Raw genomic sequence first — 13062 nt, 5'->3', positions numbered from 1 at the left:
AAATATCTTGCATCCAGTCAGAAACACTAGCCATGCAAAGAAATGGGAAATAGAACCTACGACAAGGTGAAGTATAATAAATGGAAACAGAATCAGCAATGATACAGATGATAGGATCAATGGATAAGGAGGTTAAAAGAGGTTTGGAAATGCATTCCATACATTCAAGCAAATAAGGAAAACTATGAACATAATCCCAGAAATGCAAAGTACTGAAAAGTCCCAAGTTGTTAGCAAAGAGGAATTTTTTTATGGTGACAGAAAAATTCTGTATCTTGCTTTTGGTGGTGGTGGTTATATGACTCTACACATGTGAAAAACACCTCAGAATGATAAAAACATAAAAAAATGAGTGCATGCATAACTGGTGAAACAAGTTAGGCTGCAGTTATACCAATCTCTGGTTTCAATAATGCACTATAGTTATGTAGGATCACATCACTGGAGGAAAATAGGTAATAGGCATATGGACGCTCTCTGTACTATTTTTTGCTACTTTTAGAGTTTATACTCATTTGAAAGTTTTAATTATCTGGAAGTTAAAAGATTTCTAAAAGCTTTAAATTCATTATCTAGAGATAAAAATTCAATAGCTATAATTAAACATTCATTGGACAGGATTAAAAGCAGATTAGATACTTCAAAAGAAAAGTGTATCATGGGGGGGAAAAAAATCGAAAATTGGAGTTCCCGCTGTGGCACAGTCGGTGAAGAATCCAGTGTTGAGTTCCCATCATGGTTCAGCAGAAACGAATCTGACTAGCATCCATAACGATACAGGTTTGATCCCTGGCCTCACTAAGTGGGTTAAGGATCCGGTGTTGCCGTGAGCTATGGTGTAGGTCACAGATGCAGCTTGAAGCTAGCTTTGCTGTTGCTGTGGCTATGGAGTGGACTGGTGGCTACAGCTCCAATTTGACCCCTGGCCTGGGAACCCACATATGCTGTGGGTGTGGCCCTAAAAAGAAGAAGAAAAAAAAAAAAAAAAAAAAAGAATCCAGTGTTGTCTCTGCAGCGGCCTGGGTTTGATCCCCAGACCAGCACAGTGGGTTCAGGATCTGGCATTGCCACAAGTGTGGCACAGGTTGCAGGTGTGGCCTGGATTTGATACCTAGGCCTGGGAACTTCATTCCATATGTTGCAAGTGTGGCAAAAAAACCCAATAAATACAGTGAGAAAAGGGACTAGGAAAAAAAAAAAAAACCCGTGGGATAACAAACTGTGAGATAATATCTAGCGGGACAATGAACTGCTGGGCAATTATTAAGCAGTCTAAAATTGATGTAATTAGTATCCTAGAAGGAGCAAAGGAGCATGAAGGACAGAAAACAATGGCCCAATTTTTCCTAAACTGCCTGAGCTGTGGTGTAGGTCCCAGATGTGGCTCAGATCTGGCATTGCTGCGGCATTGGCCAGTGGCTACAGCTCTGATTCGACCCTGAGCCTGGGAACCTCCATATGCTGCTGGTGCAGCCTTAAAAAGACAAACAAACAAACAAACAAACAAATAAATAAATAAAATTTTGTTCTTAACTATATAGGCGATAATTAAGCTTATTGTGGTGATCATTTCCCAGTATATTCAAATATTAAGTCATTGTGCTGCGGACCTGAAAATATTAATTATACCTCAATGAAAAAATAAAACTTTGCTCATATACACAAAAAAGAACACATAGAGAAACAGGAATGAGGGCAGACCTGTCATCAGAAACAGTGCAAATCAGGGGAGAGAAAATCAGTGTTTTTAAACTATAGGAAGAAAAACAAACTATCAACCAAGATTTCTAAATCTAGCTAAAATATTTTTTTAAAAATGAAAGCAAATAGTCACTTTACAAGGGTTTGGTAGCTTTTTATAAAATTAAACATAGATAACATACAACCCAGCCACTGAAAACTTATGTTCACATCAAAACTTATATGTGAATGTTTATATCAAGGACAATGTCTTTCAGTAGGTGAAGAGATAAATAAAAATAGTATATCCACACAATAGAACACTGGGAAAAAATAAAATAGTATATCTATACAACAGTACAGATATACTATTTATATATAGATATAGTATATCTGCTCAACAATTAAAAAAACAAGCTATTAATTCATGCAACATGGATGAATCTTAAGTGCATTTACTAATGGAAAGAATCTAGACCAAAAAGCACATTCATATGACATTCTAGAAAGGCAAAACTATAGAGACAGAAAATAGATCAGTGGTTGCCAGGGGACTGGAGGGGGTGGGGGAAGGGCTGACTACAAAGGGGACATGGGGAACTTTTAAAAAAACTGAATTATTCCATATAGTATTAGAGTGGTGGAAACATGATGACATGCATAGCATCTCCTAAAATCCATAGAACTTCACAACATGAAGAGTAAAGCTGAATGCATGCAAACTTAAAAAGGAGCTGTAGCCGACGGCCTACGCCAGAGTGACAGCAACGCCAGATCCGAGCCGCGTCTTCGACCTACACCACAGCTCACGGCAACGTCAGATCCTTAACCCACTGAGTGAGGCCAGGGATTGAACGCCCAACCTCATGCTTCCTAGCTGGATTCGTTTCTGCTCTACCACAACGGGAACTCCTCAAGGTACTTTTAGAATAAAGTACTGAATATACCAATATAAACAAACATTTTACATCTTCTTTTCTATACTGAAAACCCTTAGTCATGCTATCAGCTTAAAATTTGACAAGGCAGTTAAGAAGGAAAATATAAACAGAATCTTAATATAAGAAAAAAATAAGCAGGCTTATTCATCTTAGGTCTTTCCCTAAGTCACAGGCTAATAAAAATTTATTTAGAGACATGGAAACAACCCAAATGTCCACTGACAGATGACTGGATTAGAAAGATGTGGTATATATACACAATGGGACACTACTCAGCCATGAAAAAGAACAAAATGCCATTTGCAGCAACATGGATGGAACTAGAGACTCTCATACTAAGGGAAGTAAGTCAGAAAGAGAAAGAGAAATACCATATGATATCACTTATATCTAGAATCTAATATACAGCACAAATGAACCTTTCCACAGAAAAGAAAATCATGGACTTGGAGAACAGACTTGTGGATGCCAAGAGGGAGGGAGTGGGGTGGTTTGGGAGCCTGGGGTTAATAGATGAACACTATTGTTTTCGGAATGGATTGGCAATGAGATCCTGCTGTACAGCACTGAGAACTATGTCTAATCACTTATGGAGCATGATAATGGGAGAAAAAAGAATGTATACATATATGTGTAACTGGGTCACCATGCTGTACAGAAGAAAAAAATTGTATTGAGAAATAACAAAAAAATTAAAGAAAATTTATTTAGATAATATTGTTATCTAAATAACTGCTAACTGAACCCAATTTTTCTTTCAGAAAAACATTTCTCAAAAAAAAAAAATCTATCATGAGAAAAATTTCTAGAAAATACTTTACTGGGAAAAAGAAATAATTAATCTTATTCTCCAAATTCTACTGAGTTTTGGATGTCACATCATCATACAAAAAACATATATCTTAGGGGAGTTCTCATCATGGCTCAGTGGTTAACGAATCCAACTAGGAACCATGAGGTTGCGGGTTCAATCCCTGGCCTTGCTCAGTGGGTTAAGGATCTGGCGTTGCTGTGAGCTGTGGTGTAGGTCGAAGATGCTCAGATCTGGTGTTGCTGTCACTCTGGCATAGGCCGTCGGCTACAGCTCCAATTAGACCCCTAGCCTGGGAACCTCCATATGCCTCGAGTGAGGCCCTAGAAAAGGCAAAAAGACAAATATACATAGATTGAATGGAACAAAAACTAGAAAACATGAATTCTATTACTAGCCTGATCTATTATCAGTCTCCTTTCTGGCTTCAGTTTTCTAATCTGTAAAAGAAAGTGATTTTTTAAAAGTGTATACTCCAAAATTTTGTATTTTAATGTTCTGTGTCAAGGTAAATCTACTTTAAAAAGTGAATGTAAAATTACAGTCAATTTTTTCCCCCATGTTTTCTTTTTTCTCCCCCTTTACTACTGAATAGTACTTCAAAACACTGCCTTAAAATTTCAGTGGTTGGGAATGCTTATCTAGAAGATCTTAATTTGGTAGTCATTACCAGGCTCAACTTTAAGGTACAATGTGAATTTGGTCAGGTTAAGAGAATTAAACCCATTATACTCCAGGTGGCTGTTAAGTAGAACACACTATCAGATGTGACCAATTTCAATGAAGCTCAATAGAAAGCTGAAGTAAATGCACTTAGCCATTATCTGTAAAATCACAGGCTTTTTCAACTTCCAGAACTATGTCAAGCAATATTTTTCTGTTATTAGGTAGGCTGTAGTTACAAAAATGCTATGTTTTCAAACTAATTTTTGTGGTTTGATCACAAAGGTAAATATTTTCAAAATTCTGAGTTGACTTGTGTCATCTAAGAAATATGGGCGGACAAAATAAAAACAATACAACTCAGGAATTTCAGTTTCCTAACAGTCTGGGAAAAAAACCGCCATATTAAAAATAATTTTTAGTTAACTAATTTTTCTGAATGTTTTAATAATACAGGCTTCATGAGTCTATAACTGATACATAAAATGAAAAGTTGCATATATATGTACAAAGAAAAACAAAATTAACTATTCTCTTGAAATCAGTTTACTCTGTTGTAATTTAATGTTTTGTAACTTAATTTTGTGTATCTTCCATTTTCTATAGTGATAGCCTTCCTGATGTACTAACATATCTGTGTTGTCCTATCACATATATTTCAAGGAGGATTCTAGGTACCAAACGCATGGAATTTACTGTGAATAAAAAAATCAGTACATATATCTGTCTAAAAAGCCCAGCATCTCAAGACAGAAATTTTTTACTACGAAGTCTTAAAAGTCCCAAATAAAACAACATACAATAAAGAGAGTCTACTGAACGTAAATGACAAAAAGCTCAAAAACTTCTGAACCACAGGCTTGAAAATTAAAAGCTCCTCATTTATTTCAGGCTTAAGTGAAACTGGGGTCCAAAGTTAAGATAATCAGGGAGTCCTTCTAGCCTTCCTGATGCCTGAAACTTATGTTTATACAAGTTGCTTAACCTCTGTGCGATTCAATCACTTCATGTTAAGATAGTAATATATACAGTCTAGTGCATGGTTAGGATTAAGTAAATTTGTGAACTAGATTTATAATACATAAAACCTCATTTAAGTAAACAGTTGCTGTATCTAACTAGAGCAAACTACCAGATGTGAAAAATCTGAATGTGCAAATGGCTGAACTATTAGCATTTGCTAATCTTCTGCAAGTTTAAAGCTAAAGAAAGCATTAAAACGAATGAAATGTTTCCTAACCTTTTATTACAATTAGCTAAAAATCTACAAAGGTTTCCAAGGATTGAAATAGCTATTGCCAAAGCAGTCCCTCTAAAATAAGGCCAATCTTAGCCTCACTATGGTAGAAAGGACATACTGGTTATATTAATTCAACAAAGCAACCTGTGCAAGTTTTAAAAATTTCTTTTCTTTTCTTTGTCTTTTTGCCTTTTCTGGGGCAGCTCCCACGCCATACGGAGGTTCCCAGGCTAGGGGTCTAATCGGAGCTGTAGGTGACAGACTACACCAGAGCCACAGAAATGTGGGATCCAAGCCTCGTCTGCAACCCACACCACAGCTCATGGCAATGCCAGATCCTTAACACACTGAGCAAGGTCAGGGATCGAACCCGAAACCTCATGGTTCCTAGTCGGATTCGTTTAACCACTGAGCCATGACAGGAACTCCCCAAAATTTCTTAAAATATATAATAGCTCCTTTCTTACTCGGCCTCATAAATTGGCTAAGTTCATTAAATTGTGTGATTTTACATCAGTAATTGAATATATCATATAGAACCACAAATCTAAAAATTGCCATTTTAATACAATTTTTATAGGTAATACACACATATTTCTTCTCATAATTTATATAATAAGCTGTGCATTCTGATAGGGTGATATTAAAAACTGGAGTTCCCGTCATGACACAGCAGAAATGAATCCGACTAGGAATCATGAGGTTTCAGGTTCAATCCCTGGCCTTATTCAGTGGATTAAGGATCTGGTGTTGCCGGGAGTGTGGTGCAGGTTGCAGATGCAGCTCAGATGTGGCCCTGCTTGTGCCTGTGGCATAGGCTGGCAGCTGAGGCTCCGATTGGACCCCTAGCCTGGGAACTTTCAACTGCCACACCTGTGGCCCTTAAAAAAAAAAGGCTGATTAGTTCATATCAACTAATTAAGACCTAATTACCAAATTCATAAAGATTAGGCTTATCAAAATATCTCAGGAAAAAAGGATAATCAAGTGATGGGGTAAATTATGATTGCTTCTTAAAAAAACTAATTAAAAGTTGCTTTTAACATAAATCACAGGATGCACATCAGAATCACTGTGGGTTTGGAGGCAGTGGGTGGTTTTGGTCACACCAGCAGCATGTGCAAGTTCCCGAGCCAGGGATCAAACCTGCACCATAGCAGTGACCCAAGCTACTGCAGTGACAACCCTGGATCCCTAACCTGCTGCATCACAAGGGAACTCCAGGGTTTTTCTCTTTGTTTTTTTTAAATATTGATATCCCCTTCCCTGCCCCTACTTTAATTAATTTGTCAGGGATGGAGCCTGGTCATCAGGCACTTTTTAAAGTGCTCCAGATGATTCTAATGTATAGAACAAGGTTAAGACTGCCAGGGTTAAGACTTTACAAAAAAGTACTATTTAAGAATGTTTTCATCTCTGTATTAAATATTGAGCAAGAAGAAACACTATATAAATGGAAAGTAGGGTATAAGAGCATTTCCTATCATGTCAATGAGCCCTTTCCTTGACTCTAATTACCCCACCTCTGAGACGTAATGCTGGGCCCTAAACATTTGTTTGTAAGCACAAGATTTACTTTGTTGAAATACATATATTGTAAGTTCAGAGTGGATAATCAGAAGAAGTAGATGAAATATTACAGTAAAATTTTATTACAAAAAATTTCTAATAAAGAAGTTCCTCTAATAATGTTTTACACTTTGGGCTTTAAAAATATGTCCCCGCAGGAGTTCCCGTCGTGGCGCAGTGGTTAACGAATCCGACTAGGAACCATGAGGTTGCGGGTTCGGTCCCTGCCCTTGCTCAGTGGGTTAAAAATCCGGCGTTGCCGTGAGCTGTGGTGTAGGTTGCAGACGCAGCTCGGATCCCGCGTTGCTGTGGCTCTGGCGTAGGCCGATGGCTACAGCTCCGATTCAACCCCTAGCCTGGGAACCTCCATATGCCGCGGGAGCAGCCCAAGAAATAGCAACGACAACAACAAAAAGACAAAAAAAAAAATATATGTCCCCTATCTTAACATTTTTTCCTAGAAATGTAGTATTAACTACTATTTGCCAACCATCAGACACTGTACACCAAATTCCTGATGTGTAATTTCTTTCAATCCCCAAAATAATTCAATGAGGTAGATATTACTATTCCTCTATCCCTTTGACAGATGAGAAAACCTAAAACTGACAAAAAAGGAAACTACACAAGGGCAAGTAGTAGTATGCAAGCTAGAAATAATAGGGTCAGAATCTGAGTTCATGTTCACTTGACCTGAATCCAGTTTATTTATTTGGCTGTGCCTGCCACATGTGGAAGTTCCTGGGCCAGGAATAAAACCCATACCACACCAGTGACCTAGGCCACTGCAGTGACAATGCTGGATCCTTAACTCGCTGCATCACAGATATTCCAACCTGAACCCAGTCTTTGCCATCATATAAATCTCATACTAATTATGGTTTCATGAAAAAAATGTGACACATATGCCACAAAGATATAGAAATAACTATCATATACATATCATAGATGTATACACATAACTATCATCCCAATTGTGGTTTCAAGAAAAACAAAATCATTTTGGGAAATCCCAGTTGTGAAATAATGCTTCTACTCAGAAGTCTCATTATTCTTCTACAAAAAGGAAATCAGCAACTGGATGACAAGTAACAGATATTAATCAGCTAGAGATTCAAAGTTCAGAAAGACCCCTATCAGAAAACAAAGTACCAACGATATCCTTTCAGACACAGTTTAGATCCTAAGCAGAGGGGGAAAAAAGGCACCATTTCACAAGGCAAAAAGCAAAACGGTTGTTTAGCTTAAGGCTAGCACATTACTATTTTGTCAACTGAGGTCTTTGTGTCTATCTCAGTCAAAGAAATGGATAAATTCAATGTACCTTATCTTTATACAATTCTCTAAGAAAGAAGCTTCAAAATTCCTTCAGAAGTCCATTTTCTATGAGGTTCTGAACTTTTGCAAATGTTTTTTTTCTTCTTTTTCTTTAGGACTGCACCAGAGGCATATGGGAGTTCCCAGCCTAGGGGTCGGATCAGAGCTACAGCTGCTGGCTTATACCACAGCCACAACAACTGGGGATCTGAGCCACATCTGTGAATTACGCAGCAGCTCATGGGAACACAACACTTAAACCACTGAGAGAGCCCAGGGATCGAACCCATATCCTCTGAACACTAGTCGGGCTTGTTACCGCTGAGCTACAACGGGAACGTCCTGTTTTCTACTTTTTAAATTGTCTCACTACAGCAGATACTCCTGGCTGACTCCCTAACAGTCCTTCTCCCTATGACTGCCACAGCTGTTTTGTTGTTCAAGCTTTCTTACAAGACAAGGCGAAATGCTGATCAGTTTAAACCAATATGATAATGCTGCCCCCCTTGTCAGTAAGTGATTTATGAAAGAGCATTTGAACCAATTCTAGCCAGTGAGCTATGAGGGAAAAACTGACTGTAGGATTTTAGGAAAGGGGGAGGGAAAATAGCCCCCTTTGTTCCCCCTCAGATGTTGTTATATCAGAATATCATATTTAGAACTACTTAACCATAGCCATCTTTTAACCATAATGAGAACTAGCTTAAAAAGAATCTCACACTCTAACAATGGCAAAACAGAAAGAAGCAAAGAATCTGGCTCTGGTGTTAGTCACTCAGCTGTTGCATTAACCAACACACAAACAGCCATTCTTCCAGATACGTGAGAAAATAAAATTTCTGTACTGTTTAGTCAGTTGAACCAAAAGCTTCTTAAACCTTCAGGCTTATCCACACCTAAACCTTTAGTAATTTTTAAAGCATTTTATGTAAAGTTTCCAAAGCACCCACAATTTAAAATAAACTAAAAATTGTATTAATAGTAGCATTAAAAAAAACTGGTTCTTAGGCATATACCTATCCTGGTAGGAGGAAAGGTATGAGTAAACTAGAGTAGTTCACTAGCTATAAAGGCTCCACACTCTAGACTATAGGAATTGAAAACAATGGTTTAAAAGTCAGTTAAGTGGGAGTTCCCGTGGTGGCACAGTGGTTAACGAATCTGACTGGGAACCATGGGGTTGCTGGTTCGATCCCTGGCCTTGCTCAGTGGGTTGAGGATCCGGCATTGCCGTGAGCTTCAGTGTAGGTTGCAGACGTGGCTCGGATCCCGCGTTGCTGTGGCTCTGGCATCGGCCAGTGGCTGCAGCTCTGATTCGACCCCTAGCCTGGGGACCTCCATATGCCGCGGGAGCAGCCCTAGAAAAGGGTAAAAAAATAAAATAAAAAATAAAAGTCAGTTAAGTGGAGGTTTGTTAAGCATATCCGTCGCAAACATGTTTCTGTATATGATAGATTCTCAATATTACTAATATGTGTTCTTCTATGGGAGGTGTCCAGTGGGGTGGAGAAGCAGCTAAAAAATCCTATAAAAACTTTAGACATATGTTTTCAGGAGAGAAAATCGGAATACTCCTAGAGTCAAAGAAGTAGGAGCACTGAGTCTATTTAGTCTCAACTTCAGCTAAGGAGCACTGTACTAAAAGAACCAGAAACTATAAAGAATCTTTATAATCTTTAGCTGTTTTACTGTTAATGAACTGAAAAATCCCACAATTCAAAATTTTCAGGCAATACAGACAAAATGTATTATTTACATAATCTGCATAACAGCCAAGTTCCATTTTATCATATGTCATATTAAGGATAACTATAGGGAGTTCCTGTCGTGGCGCAGCGGGAATGAACCTGACTAGGAACCATGAGGTTGCAGGTTCAATCCCTGGCCTCACTCAGTGGGTTAAGGATCCGGCGTTGCTGTGTGCTGTGGTGTAGGTCGCAGACGCAGCTCAGATCCTGCATTGCTGTGGCTATAGTGTAGGCTGGCAGCAACAGCTCTGATTAGACCCCCTAGCCTGGGAACCTCCATATGCCGCTGGTACGGCCCTAAAAAGACACACAGACACACACAGACACACACACACACACAAAAGGATAACTACAGCAATGTGCCATTTATAAGTGATATCTATATTTCCTTTTAAGAAATCCCAGGAGTTCCCGTCGTGGCGCAGTGGTTAACGAATCCGACTAGGAACCATAAGGTTGGGGCTTCGGTCCCTGCCCTTGCTCAGTGGGTTGACGATCTGGCGTTGCTGTGAGCTGTGGTGTAGGTCGCAGATGCGGCTCGGGACCCGCGTTGCTGTGGCTCTGGCGTAGGCCAGCGGCTACAGCTCCGATTGGACCCCTAGCCTGGGAACCTCCATATGCCGCGGGAGCGGCCCAAGAAACAGCAAAAAAAGACAAAAAAAAAAAAAAGGAATCTGTAAAAAAAAAAAAGAAATCCCAGATAGACAAATTATTTCAAATGAAAATGTACCAGAGATTCTGGAACACTTATTCAGCATTAAAACAGCTAAACATCCTTATTACTAATAATCATATTCTTTTCTAACTCCCTACCAAAAACACTTACTGAGCTTTACTATATGCCAGGTAGTAAATAAAGGGGACTCAATTAGAAATGCCCATAAGAAACACAGAACTAGAGAATTTATTTTTTGAAGTAAAAACCCCATTTCTACAGATCCTGAGGTCAGAAACTATGCTTCCAAATTATCTTCCATAGAGTTATAAAGCACTGAATAACACAGTTAAAAATGGCAATAATATTCACATCTTTAATAGTAATATTCATCCACTAATATATTTAAATGTCTATCAATTAAGAAGATGTGGTACATATATACAATGGAATTTTTTAAAATATTGTTTTAAGAAAGGATTCACATGTGTCATTAGACAGCTAAAGGGTTCACAGCCTTCAAAAAGATAAAAACACCTGGATCAGAGTATCAGAGAAAAAATTAGGTTGTTAGCAATTTAAGAAAGAGAAAAAGCCTCAGAGTGTATTTAGTTGAAACTTTGTTTTGGAGATAAAAGAAACTGTGGTCTGGTGAAAATAAAAGCCCTGTTAAAGGTCACACACACAGCTAATTAATGACAGAGCCAGAGAAAACAGCATCCAGGTTTTCTTGCTCAGGAACCAAGGTTAAATCAACTTTGATGTGACTTGGCTATAAGAAAGCAAGACAGGGCAAAAACAACTCTGCAAATATCTGCCAAAAAATTATTAGGGAAAGGAATAAACTGTACTAAAAGAAGAACTAGTTTGAAAAAGAAAAGGATGGGCTGAGATGTTAAAGTATTTTTTAAATAAATTCTACAACATAACATGCCAACTCAATTTGAAAAATACTAGTTAGAAAACAAAATAGGTGAGACCCTCTTTGCACACACAGAAATAGTCCAAATACCTGAATATTCCTAATATTATTAAAATGTTACCTCTCCCACCTTTCCTGGCACATGTGCTTCTTGGTCTTCTTTCCACTTTATAAAGAAAGAGACGGGTAAAGTGAAATGTTTACTTCCCTCGATCTATGATAAGTACAACAGCATAAATACAATAATAACTACCAAATGAAAACTGGTATCAATAACAAGAAAGCAGCAGAAAGCAGGGATGTTGGCAAACTGTAGAGTCCGTGAACCATGTAAAGGAGATAGTTGCTACTATTCAACTCTAGCTGCATGCTACCAAGAAAAGAACTGTTAACTTAGAATTCTAGATTGAACAAAAGCATCCTTCAAAGCAGGTGAAATAAATACATTTTCAGATGAAAGAAAACTAAGATAATTCATCATGAGCTGACCGGCTCTAAAAACAGGAAGTTTCTTTCGACAAAGGTAAATAATAAAACTTAGAATTTCATGAATGAAAAACAACAAAAACGTCAAATATGTGGGAACATATACAAACCAAGGGATGACAAATTTTTCTGTAAAGGGCCAGCCTGATGATCAATAGGCTTTGCAGGCCAGTCTGTTGTAACTAATCAATCTGCACTGTAGCACAACAGAAGCCATAGATATTACATAAACTAATAGGTGTGACTGTATTGCAATAAAATCTTATTCATAAACGCAGGTGGCAGGCTGGATTTGGCCTGCAGTCATAATTTGCCAATCCTTTTAATAGACTATCCTGTCTTATTAAATTCTTCAAAATATGCATAATAATTTAAAGCAAAACATATCATTGTCTGAAGGGGTATCTGAACCAGGGAGATATGACAACTACAACATAGGTGAGTGTGAGGAAAGGGAACCACGTGGTGACAAGATTTCCACATTCCACTTTAAGAGGTAAAATATAAATTGTAAGCAGTGCAGTGGTTGAGTTGTGTACCAATAAAGATATCTTCAAGTTCTAACACCTGGTATCTCCAAATGAAATGATATTTTGGAAAAAAAGTCTTTGCAAATGCAAAGTCAGAGGAGATAATACTCAATTTGGGTGGGCCCAATCTGATCACTAGTATCTTTTTAGAAAAAGGAAAGGGAACAGGGAGACATAAACAGAAAAAAGATAACCAAGTAAAAGTGAAGGCCACAACAGGAGTGATGGGAAGTTCCCTGGTGGCTCAGTGGGTTAAGGGTCCTGCATTGTCACTGCTGTGGCTCTCATTACTGCTGTGGTGAGGGTTCAATCCCTGGCCCTGGAAATTCTGTCTGCCGCAGGGGCAGGGGGAAAAAAAACCAGAAGTAAAGAAAAAGAAACAGAAATAGGAGTGATGAAGCTATAAGCCAAGGAACACTAAGGATTCCTGACAACAAGCAGAAAGTAGAAGATGCAATAAAGGATTCTTCCCTAGAGCCTTCAGAAGAAACCTGGCCCTG

The sequence above is a fragment of the Sus scrofa genome, chromosome 5 (genome assembly GCF_054392235.1).
Source record: "Sus scrofa isolate SSC_HxYL_T2T_F1_AM1 chromosome 5, Sscrofa_HxYL_maternal_Yorkshire_Landrace_v2.0, whole genome shotgun sequence".
Lineage (NCBI taxonomy): Eukaryota > Metazoa > Chordata > Mammalia > Artiodactyla > Suidae > Sus > Sus scrofa.
The sequence above is the reverse complement of the archived record's forward strand: the minus strand, read 5'-3'. Positions refer to the sequence as shown.